The 20374-nt window shown below is 41.7% G+C and overlaps 1 long non-coding RNA gene across 1 annotated transcript; it reads right to left on the bottom strand.

Annotated features, from left to right (window-relative positions):
- Positions 1–4406: 4406 nt before the first annotated feature.
- LOC141765649 (uncharacterized) lies at positions 4407–16107 on the bottom strand. Its single transcript, XR_012593540.1, has 2 exons — positions 15821–16107; positions 4407–4881 (listed from the first exon to the last, which is right to left on the bottom strand). It is a non-coding gene; the product is annotated as an uncharacterized LOC141765649 (long non-coding RNA).
- Positions 16108–20374: the final 4267 nt, after the last annotated feature.

Below are 20374 nucleotides of genomic sequence, written 5' to 3'. Positions count from 1 at the left end.
CTGAGGTTTAGGAAAAGATTGTGGTTTGGGTTAAAATAATGTGAAGTACAGACGTTACGTGACAAATAAATCAACATTGACTTCTGGTTTCACACGGGGTACGAACACTGGTCTCCAGTGCGAAGGTCTGGTGTTTTTTTAATCACCCACCCATCCACCTCGTCCTTCTCCCTATGGCGTTTGTCGCTCTTTAAACTTCCTTGTTCACGTTTACGTACGACTTGATTTTGTAGGATATATATTACAGTGCATTACTTTTCGTATGTATAGCTACAAATGGTGTATGAGAACAGCCCAACTCCTCAAGCAATAAGTCAAATTTAGCCAGTCTCTGGGATAAAACAAGCTCTCCTTGAGGTTTGTCCCTGCAATTACAATATAGTATACCATTAGCTTTTGCAACATGAGCAAAAAAAGGGGGGGAATATTACTTGGAATCATAGATGGAGGCATGAAATGTTAATGACCTCATGAGGCATTTAATAAAAGGCTCAATTCCCCTTGGAAACTAATAGCTCATTATAGCCTTGCCCTTGTTCAAAAGCTGCTGACTCACAGTTAAACTCAAGGCAACTTTGTGTGCATCCGTCATGTTTTCTGTGTCCACAGGACCCGAAAGAATAACCTGTAACTGTAACATGAACGCGATGCTCAGAGAACTGTCAGTTCTCTGCAGAAGTGGAGCTTTTGATTCATAATGTGTGCGTGTGTGTGTGTGCATGTGTGTGGCCCACTAGCAGTGAGAGGGCAGCGTCTGCAGGGGGCCTGCGGATGAGCGCGGTTGTCTAAATCAGTACTGACAGCCTCGCTGCTCTTCTGTAAGTGTGAATACAAACCGCGCTCAGACAGCTGAAGATCGGCTTATAGTCTGTGAAGGATTCTTCGATGTATCCATTTCTGAGCATCTCCTCCAAACATTTTCTAAAATCTCTGGAGTAGTCACCGGGTACCGTCACACCTCGGCTATGGAAATTAAGCTTTCTTAACACCATCACGCTCAATTAATTGTTTCCCCAATTTGCCTGGAAGATTTTATATCCAATTATCACTTCTGCAATAAAAGGGTTTAAATTACAGACACATTTCATTTTTTTTTCTATTCTTACTTTCAACTCAATTTGCCATGTGAGATTGATTCTCATTTAAAAGGCCCCTGAGAGTAAAGACAGTCACGAGTTACCTTTTAACCTCCATTTTCATACTTAATACACTCTATACTCTAGGTAGATTGTTAAAATAATCATCTTTGCTGGAACAAACTGTACAATACCTTAAGATACGTAACTTTATTTTATACTCCATTGCCAAATTATATTTATTAAAAAACATAGGGAGGAATTTTCAGACTTAAGGGCTCTTTTTGTGTGTGTGCAAGTGTGTGTGTTATTTTGACAACTTTCTTCAGCTCCTCTCCCCCAGGAATCCCAGGATCCCTCATGTTCGAGCTGAGGGTGTGCCATTATCAGACCGGCTATACTAAATGAAGCACAGTGTTAGTTCATGCAGATGCTCATGTCAAAGCCATTTGCTGTCGCACCCTTTGTATTTTGTGTTGCTGATTTAACTAATATTTAAAGAGGAGCTATTATGCTTGTATTTGATGTTTTTACTCGCTAGCTACTAACTTGCTAACATGTTTCCATGCTTTAATGTTCAAAAACCACTTTACTTTTGTCATACCAGCGGTGCGGCAGCACCTCTTTTCACCCTCTGTCTGAAATGCTCTGTTTGAGCTCCAGCCCCTCCCACCCCTCCACCCGAAAAGCCCAGTCTGCTCTGATTGGTTAGCTGGCCCACTGTTGTGATTGATCAACCGAACCAAACTCTTCAGACTCTGCTCCAGCTCCACTCTAAGTAGCTTTGTTTGAGGGCGTGCCAAACTAACTGCTACGCAGGTATAGGGTGCTACTCTATTATGCAAATATGTTACTTGGTGACATCACCAAATTACTGTAGAAAAGGCGGGACTTCAAGCAAGGCATATCAGGCAGTTCAGGAGCAGTGTTTCTGTGGGGGAGAGTAACTCCCTTTGGAGTGGACTTTGGGCTTTGTAACTTTGCAGACCTTTTACTTTTTACTAACACTAAAGGAAAGGGAAAAAGCACAAAAGCATAATAGGTCCTCTTTAATGTTCATGTATGAGTTTATTAAGGGGGATTAGCTCTCTCAGCAGAATCCTTGTCGCTGCTCAGAGCCTACACAAACAGCAGAGCCTTTCCCGCCAAATCTAACCATTTGCTATAAAAAGTCAATTCCTTGACATTAGTGTCTCTGACTGAAACTACAGTACTTTTTGTGATTCATTCATGCTTGCCCTGCGTGTTTCTGTGTATGAGAACATACATAATGCACATTTATGTGTTTCTGTATGTTCCTGCAGGTCGAATCAAGACATCAGAGCTGTTTCAGAAACGTGTCACCCTGACCAGAAACAGTGAAGGCTTGAAATTCCTTGGTCATAAAATTGTCAGTTACAGAAACTGAATATCAGCAGAAAATGTCTGCTCTCAGCAGTTTCAGTATAAAAAGATTTATTCTAAAGGCAACACATAGGTCAAACCAGTGTGGGTTTCTAATGTCCTCAGATGACACTTTTTATATTTCAGGTACTATTCGGTCCAGAGACCAACAGCGTTGAGCCATGACATGCACAGACAGATACTGGTCGAGGAGTTCAGTGGTTTTCCTATCAAATTAAACGCACATACACAGCTTCTGATGTAAACAGTAGCCTTGAATAAACAAGACCAAAAGTCTACAGACAAGCTAGTGGCTCTGTGAAGCTGTATAGTGGTGTAAAACAAAAACAACAAATGAAAGTGTTTAAATGGAATGGTATCACCTCAAAAACTCTTAACTCCTCTCCTGCAATATCCGAGTAGATATTTAGTCTTTAAATGATCCATAAAGAAATATCTCATTCAACAGGATCCTAAACTAAATCCATCTGATTCAAAAACTCCTAAAAATGCATTTCTCTCAGAAATGATTTTTATTCAAAAGCCCTAAAGCCCAAAAAAAGTATAACAGCCTTATTTTCTCATATAATCCCGAATGAAACCAACTTTTTCTATCAAAGCCACACACAAGGCCGAACCCTGCCTTGTGTGTATGTGTGTGTGTGAGACCCTGTATTGTGAAAGGATGGTGTGTGTGTTTTCTGTACAAGTTCACGCTTTGTGATTTCAGAACAGTCTTTGGGGCTTTGGTGTCCTCATCCTCAGATCCCACAGCTGAACCTAATACAGGGGAGTCGCGTATGGAGGGAAGAGGGGCAGGGAACGGAGCGTGAAGGAGCAAAGCATGGCGGAGGAGAGCGGGACTGAAGAAGAGGAGAGTTTGAGTCGAGCAGAACTGAATCAATAGAGGAAAACTGAACAGAATAATATAGAATCATCTATGTGCAACATAGTGGAGAGCAGAGTAGATTACACATTAGCGAGACAGTAACAAATATATATGAAAATGCTAAAGAGGAGAGCTAGGCAGAGCAGAGGGGAGGTCAGGATGAATCTGTGTACAGCAGTATCCCAAGATGCCGCAGTCACAGCTGATGATAGGCTGAGACACGCATCAGACAGGGTTCAGAGGTCACAAGGCCATTCTGGCTTTCATCATCCTGTATATTGGCTCTGGGCTGTACAGTGTCTGTGAAATGTCAAAGGCGGATGAAGCCGGCTGGGGGAAAAATCAATGCACTTTGGAAACACTGCTTGGCTCCAGCGCTTTGTTTTCAGCGCACACACGCTCTCTCACACACACACAAACACAAAAGCATGACGCAGACTTGTTTTGACATTTTACCTGAAATAAATCGGTCTGTGTGCTTTCAGACGGTATTGTGGAAGGCATCTGCTTTAATTTGCTTTATCACTTTCCTGTAAATGAAACGCTCCCGGAGACGGGAGCTGCAGGCGTGAATTTCTTTTGAACAGTGCAGAAAATGTTGGCCATTCTTTCAATGTGTGTGGCGTGGCCATCAGAACGGAGTCTGTGTACTTGTTAAAAAAAATATTAAAGCTTCAGTAGGCAACATTTTTTCTTGGCATCATTGGGCAAACATTCCATAATAACCTTTCAGCATATTGTAATTCAAGTGTTCTGAGAAATAACTAGACTTCTGCACCTCCTCATGGCTCTGTTTTCAGGCTTTAAAAAATCTAAAAAATAGCCCATTTCAGAGAGAGAGAGCGTTCCTATTGGCTGTGCTCCAGCTGGTGGGCGTTGCTTGGTATTTGCTCAACAGATCTCAACATGGCTGCCAGGTCACAAACTTTCTCATTTTACAGTTAAACAGTACACTACAATGTAGCGCCTCTGGTACTCAGCCGATGGGAATAATGAATACGCCAACATCTACCTAGGTTCGATGAGCAGTTACCTTAAATAACTCAGGAGAGTTATAATAGATTGAACAGCTGACAATTTTATTGCACCACAACAATTCAACAACATTCAAAATGCTTCACATAGATGTCAAAGTATGGAATGAAATGTAAAAATAAATAAAAGAGAGCTCTTTCAAAGTACAAATAAAATAGAAAATTCCCCCAAAATCAGTGTCCTTCAAGATGAAATCCTCTTCCTCTAATTAAGATGATCCAAAGAGTGCAATTTCTGTCTTGGTGTGGGTGTAATGTGAATACACCACCACACTATTTCAAGTTCCAGTATTTTAGTTCCTACTACCCGGGTAGTAAAAGTGTGTTTGTGTTCTTATCTGGTATCCAAATGAATTGAGCAGTCAGATGTCCTCTGTGGAAGGTCCTACGGTTGGCCACACCGTTTCCACGACTGTCCACAGTCTCACTGGGCTTGGCTCGCCATCACTGAATCTTCCAGATTCTACTGTCGTTTAATAGAACCAAAAGAAAAACCAACCTACACGAATAGTGCAGGATAGTAAGTAATCTTGCTCATTCAGTTCTTATCTGCTTTCACAGTATCTCATCATGTATAACCAATAACTAAGGATATACTTAAAACAATCCAATGGATTACCATACAGTATCTTGTAATGCAGTTGGTATTTTAACTTACAATGAATTATTCATCCATCTTCTCCAACACTTTTAATACAGTTTTTAATATATTTAACCTTTAATTATGAACTAACTTATATTAAGCACACACATGAAATGAACTGGTGTTATCAAATGAATTACTGCTATTTAAATTAACATTTTAATAACCAAAATCTGTTGCATCACGTGCAGTTGTACTAGACCATTACTATGTGTTAGCCTCACTTAACCAGAGTGGCTTTAATGTAAACAAACCACAATACACCTTTAAACTTCACCATGCTATCCTTAAGCTACCAACCAGAGCTAGAAATTAGTTTAGCGGTTTAGTAGCCCTATATTTCATATGGGTTACAACAAGATGTTTCTGAGAACATTTAAGGCGATAAATAGGCATAACGGTAACAGAATATTGATTCATATTTGATCAGCGCTGCCTAGTTTGACCGTTTGATCGGAGTTCGCGAGTGATTGACTCGTGGCTCTCGGCAGCTGGACGGCAGACTCCAGATCAGCTCTGACTGGTTGTTTTCCTCCGGTCTGTGAAATCTGGCAGATGCCATTAGGAGCACCAGAGGACAGAGGAAAATGATTTTTTTCAGATTACCTGTCTCATGCACTACTTTCAGGATATAGTGACCGTTTTATAAAAATATGTTTTTTTAATCATATTTCCTCCATTTCTACCCACTGCAGCTTGAAATTCCCCACTGACTGACCGTGGTGTACGCAGACACTTCGAGCCAAACAACGCCGATTTAGTTAAGTCAAGTGACTGGATTCACTGTACTGTAGAAACAATATGTGCGCTTTACTTCTACAGCTGTCAAAGTCAAGTTGAGTTACACGGCCAGAGAATGTAGCTGACAGACAGCTTTATTTGATGTTGTGCTGTTGATGGCCTCTCCTGTGGATTCATTCTGTGTTTCTAAGAGAAGTTATTACAGAACCTCCTATGGTCATGTACAGTCAAGAAAAGTGTAGACATAAAGTTAGAAGTCAAACGTAATATTTCAGACTACATAGGGGTCAGTGGTTAACTCCTAGAATGTGAATTATTTACAAAAGTGTCAAAACCATAGAATTTATATAAAGATGGACGGTATGATAGCTCCCCGAGAGTAAAACCTAAATATCTCGATCGCCCCCTGTTGGCCGGTTGCAGTATAGGTCATAAATCATTATTAAGTACACATCAAATAACTTTTTCCCAAACGTGGTTTCTGTCATTTTAGGTAGTTCTTATCATGCTGATGTACTGTATGTTCAAGCGTTAATTTTTCTGATGAGTTTGGTTTTAATGAGTTATTTGATGCTATAAAAAGTGGGTGAGACGTCACGACTGCCTGCTGTGAGTCTGTCTCGCTAGCAAGCTGCAGCCGCACTCGGTCTCGTGATTGGTTTGGGCTGTGTGGGCGGGACCTTGATACTGCAGCTCTACCATCCGATCATTACTACACAGACTCTGGCTCCCTATTTTGGCTTCACTTCAGTACAGTGGGAGGAAGTGGAGACACCTCATCCATCTATACAGTCTATGGGTATATAACCAATGAATAACACAGGCCATTAAATAGAATGGGACACAACCAAACTTTGATACACTCATGTTAATTGGATTGCCATAATAACACACAAGGAGGAGTTACAAGAGAGCATGATAGCTCATTTTGCTTATACGGACCAGGGCTATTGACATGTTGATTGACAGTTAGAGAGACCAATCGGTTTGGAAACTCTCTCTTCAAAGTTATTTTCAACTTTACCTTAAGGTACTTGTCAAGGTTCTTATCAGGTTCTTATCAGTCTTGTGGCCGTATTTAGCCTTAAATGGAGTTTACCACCCGTTTTGGGCTGCATTCCTAAACAACCCGAGTGGACGGGACGCTGGCATTTCGCTGCACAAATATGTAACTGGGATACTCCAAAAAAAAAAAAAAAAAAATCATCATTATTTTACAATACAATATTTTATGGATCCATATTGAAACCAAGAGAAAACGCCAGCAGTTGCTGAAGCCTGTCAGGCAGCAGTTTAGTTTGTATTCCTCCAGAGTTCTTCTCTCCTGTTGTATTTCTGCCTTCGAGGCCCAGGGATGGAGGGATTGAGGATTTAGCAATGATCAAACTCACTGGACTGGACAGGAATAACACGACGGGACAGGCTCTCTGACTCCTCCATCTATTGTCGAGATGATTTGACCGTCTGGGGTGCTGGGGCCGTGGAATGAAATAATGACCCGGAGAATTGCCGATGGAGGATGGGGGGGGGGGAGGCAGAGGTGTGATGGGTGTGGGTGGAGGTGTCGACAGGAAGGCCGTTTTTCTATTTCTCAGGAATCTGATTCCCTTGTGTAATCTGGACGCAATTAGGAAGAGGGAGAGTGTCCCGGAGCAGCCTTATTCCGTCCTACAGGATGAAAGGGATGAGAGTGACTTCTGCCTTCCTCAGCCAGCAATGCTCCTTTTTTATTTACATCTAACCTTCACCTTTTCTCTCCACCTTTCTAACCTGCCATCCACTTTCTGTTCTTTCTTCTTACTCTCACTCAAGCCTTTTATTTCTCTCCCGTCTGAATCCTCTGTAGTCATTTCTTCCATCTGCTTCAGCTCCCCCCCTGACACCCATAAATATTCATCCATCCAGTATTTATCTTCATAATGTGATTCTTATATGCATGTCCACGTTCACATGCTCATCATATGCTCATCTTTCATGTCCATTTACATCTACAGCAGCTGTTTCTCTTCACCGTTCGTGGTTTGATTGCATCCTACTTGATGTATTGCGTCCGGATTATGAATTCAAAATTTGAGCCGTGCGGAGGTCGTCGACCCACAAGTCTCTGTCACTCTGGGTCTGGGATCTGCATTGTTGCTGCAAGACTTTAAACAATTGGAGCAATCTTGTAAACCCAGTGTTCCCAGTGGGATTTGTGTGACAATCGCATTCCCATGTTCCATCTTGGAGCATAAAACCAGAGCATACTAGATTCTTGACGTGAATCCACAAAACAGTGTCAGTGGACCAGAGCTGCAGAGTAGATTTACGGGTTGTGAATGGGCCAAAAATGGCACCTCGTCACTTCTTCATTTGTCATTTAGTTAATGCTTTTTTAAATTCCAGCCCAGGTGAACCAAAAATCACTTAATTTCTTTTGCCACTCTGTTGCGTCTCACCCTCTCTCCTCATTGCCACCGGATCACTCTCACTACCTGTCTCCTTGACCGCTGCATGTGTTGTGACACCACTGACCGAGCGCCATTTGATGAGGCTCCTTTTCAGCTGGGATAACATAACAATGAGGGTCTATTGCTTTCTGTGCCTTTTGTAGCACACGGTCTTCACCTCTTTCTTTTCTTTCTCTGCGATGGAGCGATAAGTGGCGGTGACACCACACACTTTCGCAAACTCCTTCTAACTGCTCTTTGTTTTTTTGCAGGTACAATTCACTGCACCTTTTCACTTAATATTCATGCAGCGGGAGCTCATGTTAATGTAACGTGGCGCCTAAACATGGAGCGATATTCTTTCGGCGGTCTTCCGCTGCTTGCATGAATAGGGAGGTTGTTTTCCCGACCAGTTCGCTGCACAAATGTGCGGCGCATATTGATTTTAAAGCTCATGATCACAAAGGAACATTAATGTCATGAAACAGCCTTTTAGCCTTGAAGAAGAAAAAAAAATAAAATATATATATATATATATATATATATATTTTGCCTCTATTGTTTCCAGACAGGATTATTTAGCTGTAAGATAAAAAGAGGCCAACCACAGTGCTTGGGTGAGCTGAGCTGAAGTCTATAATTACCCAAGAGATGCAGGGGAAGAGGAGAGAGAGAGAGAGAGGTGGTCATTTAGAAGGGATGTTAATTGTAATTACCGTTCTGGTGGGATGTCGCCATAGCAACCTTAGCCACCGTTGGCCTCGGCCTGACCATGAAGACTGTGTGTGCGTGTAAGTAGGAGACTCAGGTGTCCACAACACAACATCCCTTTTTTTACTCCTCCAACTCCTCCTTCCTTCATGTCATCTCTGTCCCTCATCCCGTATGTTTCATCCTCCTCTCTAGCTTTCATCTTCTCTCTTAGACCTCCTTCTCTTTCACTCATGTAGCTCCCTAACCTCCTCCTCCCATCCACTTCTTGCTTTTTTTCCTCCCGTCGTCGCTCCCCTCATCCACGCTGACCCGATGTTTTGCTTTCTGCTCCGCTGCCTCCTCCTCTCATGTCAGTCGTTAATCATACGCAAGTAGTTCGTGGACAGACTGTACTTGCCCGGTTTCTGTTTACGGCATATCAAAAGGCTCTTCTATTTTCCACATTCAGCACGTAGCGGTGTGTTTACATGTGTGTGCACCTGGGGGAGGACGGAGCTTTGGTCGGGAACTGAACTGTACCTGTGATTCATGCCGTGCAAAAAAAAACAGCTCATAAAAAGGAAACAAGGCATGCCGGGAGCTCAGCACAACACCAGGACTGTGGTCAATTCAATAAGAGTTAATCACTATTTGCATTTCTTCTTCGCACAAACATGTTTTTCTGGGGCTGCTGGTGTTGGCGGTCGGTGCATGAGTGTATGCGTTTGTGTGCAGTTGTAATGCTGCGCTGTAAGCAGGATTGTGTTATCTTTGTTCACTTTACACTCGGTCCAGCGGATTAATGAGACCACCAATTACAACTCAGTCTATGACATCAGACTCTGAGCCTGGGTCCACACACACACACACACACACACACACTTGTGCCTGCGTCTATCTGTTTTTCTCCCACGCTCACACACACACACACACACACATGATCCAAGTTTTAACATGGGAGACTGATTTCAGTGGAAATGGTCTGGTGTGTTTATAAAAAGCATCTTAAATGGACCTTACAAACCCTGGCCGAACAAACAGATTTGACTCTCACAAATGTTATCTTGTTGCCCAGCACAGTTTCCGTTTACCGTTTCATGCCTGCTTGCTGTGTTTGCGGTGCGACACGGAGCGGCCAGTGGTTGTTTGCAGCTCAAGATAGTCTGGTCTTTGAGGTTTCCATTGACACACACATTAGCTGTGTGACTCTGTGCCGGCGTATTTGTTATTATTAAACAATAAGACACAAGAGGTCAGAGTCTACAGTGGTTTTCAGACAGCTGACAAGAGGCCAAAAAGGCAAATTCAACTCAAATGTTCAAATTGCTTTGTTGTCACGGGTGTGACACCCAGTCAAATGAAATGGAGGACTACAATTATTTGTTCTATTACGTCACACAATGCCCCAAAATGCAATATTACACATTGTAAAGTTGAAAGAGGAAAGGCTATGGTGGAAGCTCAAATTACCTCCATTCGTTAGAGCAGATAAATTAAGATGACTCCCCTGGTTTACTGGATAATACGAACTGGGAAATGAACGCATCCCTGACGGACCTAACAGAGGGCCGACTGTAATCTAAATGTGTGAATGCAGGTCAGCTAACAAACAGCTACCAGGGCAGCGACCTAATACAGGCTACTAATATTTGCTAATTTTATACCTCAAGCCACATGTGATTAGTGAGTTAATCAAGTTGGGAAGTGATTAAGTAACACAGGACCAGAAAAGATCTGTTAAATGAAGGCCAAAAAGTGGTTGCTGGAAGATGAAATGCATAATAATAAATAAAAATGGGCAGTTAAAGGTAAATATATAGAATAGTAATGTCTACCTGAGCAGAGAATGAAGTCGCTCTCCCTCTGTGTTTGTTGTAATCAGAGCTTCTCCGTGTTTTGTTGACATAGCCGGGCCGGCTGGGCATGTTTTAAGTGCATGTGAGCGCGCCCCACTGGCTCATGGCCGCTGCTCCGCTCTCATATGATGTTACAACTGATGACAGCCGTCCCGACTGACGGTGCCGTTGTGGAAGTGAAACACCCACCCTCTGGTTCCCCCCGGGTTAACACCGTTAGCTCTCTCAGCAGTGTTTTGTTGTTTGCATCGTTAGCGTTGCTGGCACCTTTAGCTACGAGCATGAAAATATAAAGTAAACTGGATACAGCGTTCGAGGCGGGGTCCCATTCGTTCCTATGAAAGTTGCTCAGTGGCGCATGAAGCAAAAAAAGCTCGACATCCAATCTTCAAGGAATCTTCCGGTGATCTTCTGCATCCATTGGGCCCATAGAGCAGGCGCAGTAGCGTTTCCTTTAATCACGCCCTAGCTCCAGCCTCGGTCTGGGGCTCATTTACATGAACGGAGGAAGGAAAAGAACTCTAGATTTGGCTATTAATGCATTTTACAACTTTTAACCTAATGATTTAAATAAGGGCTATTCAATATCATACTGGACAGTTGATTTAAAAAAATTATCCACTGAGTTACAGATGTCTCTTTCCCAATGTAAGTCTATGGGAAAAAGTATTTTTGGGCCCAATGGCATCACGTGACAGGCAGCGTGCAGTACCACTGTTTGGCCACTACGGAAATTTGCTTTAAAGCCCAGCGCTCTTCCTTGGCACAAGCCGCCTGCTCAGCTGTCGCTATGTTGAGAGCCGTGCGGAGGCAATAGACATGCAATCTCGCATTCAGCACCTTTAGGGAGCAGTTTTACAATCAACACCATGCACAGTACTCCACTACCGACTTGCTTGTTACGGCTGAAGAGAATTTTGGCCACACAATATTTCAGAGGGACCAGCGGAATAAGAGAAGAGGACCAGTGTCTGGCGTCTTGAAGTCAGATGGAAGAGACTCCTTGTGTGGCCGCAGTGTTAATCCTAAATGAATGTCATTAATATTACTCAGTGGAGAGATGTTCAAGGACCAGTTTGAAACGCAGGGGAAACCAAGAACTAGTTGTAGGATGAGAGTTGGATGAGAGTGGGAAACGAGCAGAGGAAAGGCTAGCGTGAGGTCTGACCTTAAGATATTGATGCTTGGACCTGGAGGGGGCAAGACTGAGATTGGATGCAAACAGCAACTACAGAGCAACAGAAAGAAAGAAAAGAGAAGCCGTGTAGAGATCAGAATAAAACATGATTTTAATACATCTCTGGGCAGATTCAAACAGCCAGAAAAAGTCTGAAATCTAAAAGGTCAAAGACTTTTTAGTGGCCACAATATACTGCATATATAATAAAAAAATATATTAAATGTTTAATTAAACTGACTTATTCATTCTTTATTCTTTTTGTGGAGATAGAAGATGAATGCATTAGAGAGTGACACTGAGGTCGAGAGCAACAAGACATATCAGATAATCCACACTTGAAATCGGAGTGTAAAACTACCACAAAAAGAAGAATGAATCCTTCACAAAGCGAGTTTTCCTTTCACCAAAGGTTCTTCCTCACACTGCTCTTTGATTGTAGTGACACCTGTCAGCGTCATGGTTAATGAAATGATTCGTCTTTTAAAGAAAATAAGCAACATTGACTTCATTAGAAGGTCCTTGTCTGTCTTCAGAGCTGCCCATCTAAAAAAAAAGGCCACACCAATGTTCACCCACATTTTCTTCTATTTTCGTCTTTCCGTTTTAGGTCTATGTCTGGGTTTCTCGTTTTGTTTGCCAGTTGGCTATAACAATGATTGTCCATGCCAGCTCTTCTGGACACTGTGCTTTTCACCCTGAACCCAGTCTCCCAGGCAACACTGCCCCCAACAACCTCTAGTATAGGGTTACGGTCATGGTGGGATTACGGTGTATGAATCTAAGCAAAAAGATCATTGGATTTGTAAATATCCTGAGAGGAGAGTCTGTCTCAGAAACAGCAATATATGAAACAACTTAAAACTTGATGTAATGTAGCGTACATACGTAACCTACATTATATAAAAATACAGATTATTTTACTTTGACTTTTAAATTGATATATGGTTATTAAAACTTCTTAAAAAGCCACTAACTTCTTTAAATTACAGACAACGTCCTCCCAGAAAACAGACATTTTATTCCATAACGCATTGTGAAAGTCATGTAATCAGAATCTCTATCACAAAGATCCAACACAGCACCTCCAGTAAAGAACTGAACATGCACAGACTGCAACACCCAGAAGTAAATCTCACCACTAAATTCAGAATTAGATCTTATGCCAAACAAAGACCACTGATAAGGAGGAAAGCTATAAAAGCATCTGACCTGTCAGCTTGTGCCGGACCTGCTACTTTGATCTGCTGAGCTGTGCTGTCTACCGGTGAGCATCAGTGGAAAAAACAGTCGGCGAGAATGGGTTTTCAAGATATCAGTTGGACAACACAAGACAGGAAAAGGAAAAGACTCAAAAGAACAAATCCAATATTTGTTGCCTTATTTCTAGACTATTTCCTCAGGCTCATTCAAATCAAACTCAAGATGACCAAAACCCCTGAGTTACCCCAGTGATCAGCGGGCCATGAAAGTAAGATCTGAATGACAGGACAGAGCTGGGACATCAGAAAAAAAGAAAAGAGAGAAGCAGCTGGTTGGAATGGGAAGGCAGCAACTGGGAGTGGAACAAGATCCAATGAGAGACTACATGGCAGCCATGAGAAAATACTAAATGTCTGACAAGCCGGCTGAAGGCTCCAACATGGCAGATGAAATGTAAGTCAGAGTGTCAATTTAGAGGTAAGGAGGAACATCTTGCTCTTATTGGTATTTGTTTTAGGAATCATGCAATAGATTGAGGACCTTATCCAAACAAAAACAACGCGCACAAATTTCTGTTGAACAAAATACGTCTATTTGAGAGCTGAAAAAGGATCTGAGTAGCATAGGATTGTGTTTAATTGACAAAGCGAGATAAGGACACCTCTTCAGCAAAATAAAAGAGTCACTAAAGGCTGAATTGTTTACTGCTTTAACCTGCAAATTTCATCCATTTCAACAGAGATGATCAGGGATCAAGATACTGGAAATTTTAATGATGATGACTAAAATGACAGCAGCATATAAACCATATACTGTATATATAAGAAGTGGACATAGTGACCGCGACGTCACCCATTGGATTGTGGACTGGCATTTTGAAGCCTTGAGTTTGGCATTTTGCCTGTCGCCGTCTTGTTTTTTTACAACCAGAAGTGACATGAGAGGGTGAAGCTAAGTATGAACGCTGAATAAGACATTTTTAGGTGACCAAAAAGGTTATAATTAACTTTCATGAACCGGACAACGCCGAGGTAGGGACCTATCAATCACAAGATAGCCACGCCCTAAAGCATACCCTACTCTATGGTCTATTTGACTCTAAAGGGGACCATCATTTACTAAATGAACATCTGTATTGAAGAAGACTTGAAACTAGCGATTGAGACCATAAACTCATGTTTACAAAGTTTACTGAGATAATAAATCAGGTGAGAAGTAGGCTCATTTTCTCATAGACTTCTATACAATTATATATATATATTTTTGGAAACCAGGGGAGTCGCCCCCTGCTGGCTATTAGAAAGAATGCAAGTTTAACGCACTTGGCATTGGCTTCACTTTTCAGACCCACTGATTAAACAGAGGAGATATACTGCATTTAATTCTCAACCTTTGGAGATTGGTTCTCTGACCAGCTAACTTGGCTGAATTTAAGCATAAGCTTTTGTTAGCGGCTGCTGCAGGCTGAATGAAATCTTTGTATCAAGAGCTCTGGGTAAGACTTTCCACCAGCTATCTCTGTAGAGAAAAGAAAACCTGTGGGAGTTTTTTTTTTGTATATATTATGTCATTTTTTTCCTTAGTTATCAACATTTCATCAGTTCAGTATATGCCTGATTCTTTTTAGCTATGGAATTTGTGTTTATGTCCTTTGTAGCATTACTGGGAATAACTACATAAAAAAGGGATTTTTTTAGTGTGGCTGTCCAACACATTCTCATCCCAACTCGTCTTATACCGCCGCTTTGTCACACCCCTTGGTGTCACTTTAGGATTAGGCTACAAAACCACTTTAGTTAGGTTTAGTAAAGAACTACAACTACTACTTTTGTACAGTGAAAGAGACACTGAATGTTGTGAACATGGGACAGGAACAAATAGCTGATTGTAACATGACGCACAGGACACAAACAGCGGCCTCCTGGATGAAACCTTTTCACATCCATACTAATGTGCATGTGTTCAGTGTTTTCGTCTGTGTATATTTGACAATCAGCATTGCGCCGGGTAATGATTCAAGATCAAGATTCGAATTTGTAAAAAGCAAGAATTTATTATGTCATTTGTGTTTTCTTCTTTAAAAACAGCCCCTCCCTACTAGAATATAATAATGTTAATGCTATAATAATACATCCGCATGTGCATGTATACGGTCCACCAACATTTGACTGACCAGTGGCCTCTTCTAGGCCGCGAAGGTCTGCTGCCAGCTTCATGCCATATAGATTTTCATTTGGGACACTCGGCGCTGCACAGGAGGAGGACACTGCTCCTGTCACGTCCAATCAACTCGCATGTTCTTCTTCATCTAACCCCCCTTTCTGTCCGCCTCAGCCCCTGACCTGGCATCCACCCCTCCGCCCAGCTGCACTCAAGCCCCTACATCTCGGCTGATGCGGAATCAAATCCTACTTAATGTCGAGGTATTGTTTCAGATCACAGCGTTGAAAAGTCATCCTGTCGAGGACATGTCTGCGGCCTGTACGAGCTCCTAAACACCGTATCCTATCTTTCCCACCGATGTAAAGATCTCATCTTTCATTTGATCCAACATGTATTGATCGCCGGGCAGTGCGGTGTGCCAAAGTGGAGAAGAAGAGGAGATAGCGAGAGATGTTGAGGGGAGAGATGTGGATAGGTTTTAACGTTTTGTCTTCATTTCAAAAACCTACACGCAAATAGGAAAAACCACTCACCTGCAAACTTTTGGTCTCTTCTTTCTTCATCTTTCCGTCTCTCTTTTGCTTTCGAGAACCACTTATACATACACACCCGTCCTGCAGCCCAAACATCTCCAGGATGAGGAAGCAACATAGCATGTTTCTGTCATTTCCTTGGCCTCTGGTCCCCGAGCCATCTGAGAAGAGATCAATACCAAACGTTAATGTCTGCTGCTGCTCCCAATCACAGCTCCACTGGTGGGAGATGAAGCAGAGAAACACACTGTGAAGCTTCCTCTCTTGTTTTGGCCTCCTTTCCTCTGTCTTACTTGGACTCTTATTTTCACTCCTCGCCTTTCTCTGCAACCAGACTGACACCTAGTGTGTATGTGTGTGTGTGTGTGTGTGTAACCCAGCTGAAAGCAGCTGTCCTCTGTGGCGCCAGAAAAATTTTCATGTGTTTTAGTGTCCTTTGAAAAGCACTGGCAATAAGTTGCCTTTGATGTTGTGTTCACGTTTCATATTCATATTTTCCGTCTCATGTCAGTTTTGATGTTCCTGCCGAGACGCTGCACTTGATGTCTGACTCTCTCTTTCCATTTTCATTACATCGCGCTAACCACGCTTGCATGAGAGCTGCTGCGTTAATGAATAAATGAATTAATTAGATCTTGTTTGATCCACCATCATCATCAGGCGTCTCTCCCCCTTGGTAATGACCTCAATAATGGTGCTGACTTTAATGGGATTTTAATTGATTTAGCTGCTTTAGTTTTCTGCCGTGCGTGTGTGTGTGTGTGTGTGTGTGTGTCCTGCGCTCGTCAGACAGAGGTGAGCAGAGGAGCTGATCCTTAACCGCTCAAAACATTTCCTGTCGTGTCCTCTTTTTATAACATGCTTCTAAACTGTAAAACATCAAATCTAATCAAACTGACCTTTTTATATAGCACCAATCAAGCAAAACTGCACCACAAAGTAACTCTTATTTGATTGACTATATAAATGGTGGGCTGAAAAGATATTTCATCACGGTTTTATTTGAAGCTGTTGAAGCACACATCTGATGCCCTCAGGTCCTCTGGCAGGTTGACCAAAGACACTAAACCTGCCTCTCCGTAGGTCTTATTACGGGCCGGTGGAACAGTAATGGAGGGATAATCAGACACGTATTCAGGCAGCAATCCGCCAAGTGATTTGAAAACCAAGAGCATGATCTCAAAGGCTTTCAATAAAGTAAAACCTGTGCATTCATTATTTATTGTTCACTTGTGATTTTCTTCACCTCGCTCTGTGTTTCTGTGCAAAGAAATATACAATTTATGAGGCATGCAACAGGAGCACAGTCCTGAAGAAACACAACACACAATCCTGGAATGCATCCTAGAAGATAACACGCCGTACCAATCCAGTATCAAGTACTGTATGTATCCTCTCCACTTTTGTACCACCCAACAGCTAAAAATAAATATTTCTCTTGGAGAGTATGAAAGAGGTTAGTGCAAACAAGAAGTGTATTTACTCTAAATTTAACTCATGTTTTACAGAACTAACATCTTTTTACAGTAAACAAAGTCATTTAAAATGTACTACATCTCTCTGGTTGACCGACATCAGTTCCTTTTTCCAGTTAGAGTGGAAACAGTTGGCAAAACATCAGATTACTACAGTTTTCCGCCATAAAACATGAGCAACACTCAAATTTAATGTTGCGAAACTATCTGGCAAGATATAGGTCAAAGACACATTCAGTAGTTCAAATATTTGACCATTCAAAGATCCTGAATTGTGTGGATTTCTGTCGATGTGCTCCAACACTAAATAAGCTGTAAGCATGGATAAGGACTCAGAATCACCTGGAATAGAAAACTCAGTTCCTCATTATACTGGCACTCTCTCCTTTATAATTGCCTGTGACAGTTTTGTGGTTGTTGTCCACGTGTCATTAGTCCAGGCGTCTCCGCTGATAAGCTTCCGAGTGCAGATAGCTAGCAATGTTCCAGCGCCTGTCATAAATAAAGTACATACCACTGCAGCTGCACCGTAATAACCTCCTCTCTGCTGTGCTCCCCTGCTCTCATCACCCTGCTGACCACGGAGGTGAAGTGGGTTAAATGGTTGTGTGTGTAGGCGTGTGTTTGAGTGTGTGTGTGTGTGTGTGTGTGTGTGTGTGTGCCTGCATCCTCGTCTTAGAATTCAATTTGTGCAAGTAGGAAGTTAAAAGTGGAACATTACTCTATTTCTTGGTTGTGTTATCAACAAGGATTCTCATTTTCAATCAGTTTCTCTTGGCCTTTGATTTGATGTTCAGATGACTAGCTAAATGGTCATTAGATGTCATATCTGCCTCTTGAAGTACCAGAATATTTATGGTTTATCGCCAGGGTCTGAAATTAGCACCATCCACCCGCCAAATGCGGGTAAATTGTTGGCGGTGGCGGGTATTATCGACAGGCTGTCCGTCACTTTGGCAGGCAGGGAAAACGCTATGGTGGGAATAGAGAATAGCATCTCATGTCTCCATGACAATCGATTCATCTATTTTGATGCTTTCCAACAGGTACGCGTGCACAATGACGCAACAGCATATGCACGCTGTATCATGTTTCAGTTTGTTTAGGACCGGAGCCATGGCAGACATAAATAAAGCGCTCAAAAGCATGCCGCTATTACTACTTAACCTGAGGGACGAACCCTATTTTTTCCCTGATACAGCTACAGTACATTGTGAATAACAAATCTGTGTTGAAATCAGCAGGAGGAGAGTATAGGTAATGTAACCGGTTAGCAGCCGGTGGGCAGCACTGTCCTGCTTGGCAAAATAACGGAACTACTATGTTAACGGAGGTGCCATTGAGTTACATTATGATGCGTTAAAACTCTGTTCAGTAAAAAATGATTACTGGGCGAAGGTAAATTCTAACTTCATCATGATGCGTTCAAATGAAATCTCGTAAATTGTATTTTTGGCGAGAAAGTTGAATAAATCCAGTTGTTTGAGATGTTTTCAGAGCAATATAAAAAAGATATAGAGAGGGAATTATGACCTGTTTAACTTGCTAACACTAGCTCTAAGCAGCGTATAATACCTAGGCCTATAGTTAAAAAATACTGATGCCATGACTTTTTTAATCAAAGCAAATATTTAAATAATAATATCATCATTTATTTCTTAATCATTTGAATTGTGTTTTAATGCAAATAACCACTAAAGATGACAATAACAAAGTACAGTACAGTAGTGTGCACAGTACCCCACCGGAAGCAACGGTGCAATTTGAACACTGTAATTTACCGTGCATATAATGTTTCTGTGTAAAATATATCGAACATTGAATGACATCAGATCTAAAATGTTATTCCTTCATTTAGTGCATATATTTCAAAAGTGGTAGATAAAATCTCTGATAAAATACTTGCCTGTTTACATGCCTGTAATTTCATGATGTGAGTTAAACTGAAGGTGAGTTCAGCCGTCACTGTAAGGATGCAAGGAGCAGAACAGGCAGGAAGGAGCAGATTCATTGCAGATATTTTAATAGAGCAAAAGTCTCTGGGTCCAAACAGTGGGCAGGTAGAGCTGGCAGATACAGGCAAACAAAACTCCATACAACGAAAGATGAACTGACAGAGAGCTAAGGAGCTGAGTTGGTATACAGTAAATAGTGAGTGACTAACTAGGGAAGTGAGAAAAAGTGAGCAGGAGGTGAGGGGAGAGCAGGACTAATGAGGGACAGTTGAATCTGATCAGGGCAGGACAGACAATCAAAAAAAGGCGGGAAACAAACAAAGGCAGTAAGTAAAACAAGACAAGATACAAGAAGAGAGGACTTTCAAACTAAAACAGGAAACACTAAACGAATGAAATAAGGAATATAACAGAAGACCCAACAACCTAGAAACCAAAATACTCTAGACAAATCAGAGGCCACCAAAAAGATATAATGCAAGATACAGTATAAAGTCTTCACAAAAAGTCCAATGGCCTCTGGGCACAGAGCCAAACCATGACAGTCACAGAGGAGATAGCATGTTTAAAGCGATTTCCAGACACATAATCTAATCTGAAATTAGATCATATTGACGCACATCCTGTACTGCACTACTAGTGTGTCGCTGTATTTTATTGGAAAATCAAAATACTTCCAAACAGGAGAATTAAATAAACAATAGTTTTCATGAGCTCTGGTTTCATACTGATGCTATATGAGCTCGGCTAAATGGACTAGCTAACGGAGAACGACCATCACACTTTAGCTGTGTCCGAAATGACTCCCTCTTTCAAACCTTCACTACTCCTTATAATATGAAGGCCATAAATACTGTAGTTTACTCAATAGTGAGCAGTACATCAAGATTTCGTGAGTGAGTTTAAGCTCTTGATTTAGCTACATGAGCGGCTAAAGTGACTAGCATGGTTTAGCTAATAGACCGATAGTTTACTCAATAGTGAGCAGCATATCATTAATCAGTGTCATCACTGACAGGAGTGAAGTCACATAATTTGTGCATTTATAAAATGCACATTGTAGACCTATTGTGGGATTTTTAGCAAAAAGTAGTGTAGCGTACATGACATTGACACTGCGTCTT

Source organism: Sebastes fasciatus, chromosome 4 (genome assembly GCF_043250625.1).
Source record: "Sebastes fasciatus isolate fSebFas1 chromosome 4, fSebFas1.pri, whole genome shotgun sequence".
Lineage (NCBI taxonomy): Eukaryota > Metazoa > Chordata > Actinopteri > Perciformes > Sebastidae > Sebastes > Sebastes fasciatus.
Note: the sequence above shows the minus strand (reverse complement) of the source record. Positions and strands in the feature narration are given on the sequence as shown.